Genomic DNA, 2271 nt, shown 5'->3' with positions numbered 1-2271 from the left:
CACAACTCAGAGGATCTTTGGCAGGCTTCCTGGAACATTAGTCTCAAAATGCAGAGAACTGCCGTGTAAGTTTTTTAGATTCATTGCATCTTCTGTCGCCTTTGATCATTCCATGGTTTTGACAGCCAGATAAGCCAACCCTTTTTTTTTTCTTTTCTTTTCTGACAAACAAGCCCTATCCCTAGAACTTTTTGTCTGATGAATACCATGAAATATTCAGTATTTGAAGCCACTATTAGAATACCCTCCTTTTAAAAAAAGTGAAATCCTATTAATATTTTCCAGGTTGACTGCTGTGGTTGATCAGTTCCTCAGAGCCTGCAGGGCTTTTTCTGTTTGGGAAAACCCAAAGAAATGTTTAAATCCCTGTAAAATAGTGGCAGGCTTACTGGAGGTTGGGAAAGAGAGTCTGCCTTTTTTTGGAGCTAACTTGCCTGGTCATTATGTTAAAAGGGTGGCCTTTGAAAGAATGTAATCATAAAGCGACTTTATTTCCTTTTCTACTCCCTCTGATTAAAGGCTAATTTCTTCCTTGTCCCTTAATGAAACCTCAGGTGAGTTCTCATAGCTTTTCTAAATACTCAGAAGAATAAGCCCTCCAGTCATTTTTAGTCATAAAGCAGTCTCATTTCAGTAGTTAAAATGTCCACTCCCATGTAACAGTCAAAGCTCTGAACTTTATTTAAGACAAATATTTCTCCTTTCTCTCCTTCCCAGCCCAGTCTGATTCCATCTGGAAAACTGTAGTGAAGGGATGGTGGGGTGGGGGGGCAGCAGGGCACAGGCTCACCTGGCTTCTTTTCCCATTAAGCCATTGTAGAGTATGGATCCTGTGGATCCTGCAGGGTTTGGGTGGAGGTAGGAGATAGGCAGAGTGATTGGAAAAAAAGACCTTCCTTCAAGGGAACTCGAGTGCTTGGTGATCCAGAGGAGTCCTTTTCAGAATCTCCATTCAAGAATTATACCACTTGACTTATCTTGAATCTCTGTGGCACAGAGTGGGCTTCTATGCAAGGGTGAAGGTGTTCTCTTCACACTTAGGGGGAATGTCATGGCTTTTTTATGGTGTTTTGATGTTTTATGGTCTTGGTGGGCATGCAGTATGGGTTTCATCTCTATGGGGCACTTATGTAGGCCCTCCAAATTGGTTCCACTGAAGACACTGGCCTATAACACCTGCCTTGCTTCCAGCTCCACTGACTTCAGTATTTGATTCTCACCCATATGCTCTAGACTTCAACCTAGACAGAGAACCCATTTCTTCTAACCAGAAACCCACTTGGGTGGGGGCTCCTTGAAAACAACCTTCATGTTCATTTTTTCCTTTCCCTACCTGGTCCACAAAAGGTGTAAGTTCTGCTTTTAGTGGTTTAGATGCTCCTCTTCACTTGACAAACAGGCTCCAGCCACTATCTTTTGCCTGTGATCTTCTCTGACACACTCAAATACCAGACACACTGGCCCTTTCAGTTCTAAGGGACGCTGTTTTCCAGCTGATGTCTCAAAGCCTGGTATCACCAACCCCACCCCAGGGTGAGAAGGTAGGAGGGAAAATGCCACTGTGCCTCAACCATTTTCCCAAAGTCTCTTTGTAAGTCCTTCAACATTAATTCTAGAGGGGTGGAGAGGTGGGTGTTAATAAAAGATTCCCAAAACCTTTTGGTCCTGCACAGGTGACCTAGTGCCCCTCCTTGAAGTAAGGGGACTTGATCAAGCCTACTCTTTTTTCCTTTGCTTCTGGACTTCAATCATATTCAAGCCAGAGCCCATTTTAACACCATGCCATGCTCTCTAGAGCACAGTAACATTTCATTTTAAAGATCAGAGAGGAGAAGGAAGCACCTCTGCCATTTTTAAGCACTATTCTAAATGTGAATTATAGTCTGCCTTCTGTAATTCTCCCTGTATGTTTGTGTGAGAATTCCTTTTTTTCTTCCCTTTACCGATGAGAAATGAGATTGGGCAATTTATGACCTTGGGTCAAAAATAATTTTTATATAGGGGCTGCACAGAAGTTGAAAGTAGTTAAAGAAGAAAATGCCTTTAGATTTGCAGGTATTTTCTTTCTACATTGGAAGCTGAAGTGAGGGAGATTTTAAACAAATTCAAGTTTTGAAAAATCACTCAGGATTTCAGCTGACATGGTGGCTCAAGCCTGTAATCCCAGCAATTTGGGAGGTTGAGGCAGGAGGATGACAAGTTTGAGGCCAGCTTCAGCAACTAAGGGAGGCCCTATGCAATTTAGTGAGAACCTATCACTATCTCAAAATA

This window comes from Marmota flaviventris, chromosome 9 (genome assembly GCF_047511675.1).
Source record: "Marmota flaviventris isolate mMarFla1 chromosome 9, mMarFla1.hap1, whole genome shotgun sequence".
Taxonomy (NCBI): Eukaryota; Metazoa; Chordata; class Mammalia; order Rodentia; family Sciuridae; genus Marmota; species Marmota flaviventris.
The sequence above is the reverse complement of the archived record's forward strand: the minus strand, read 5'-3'. Positions refer to the sequence as shown.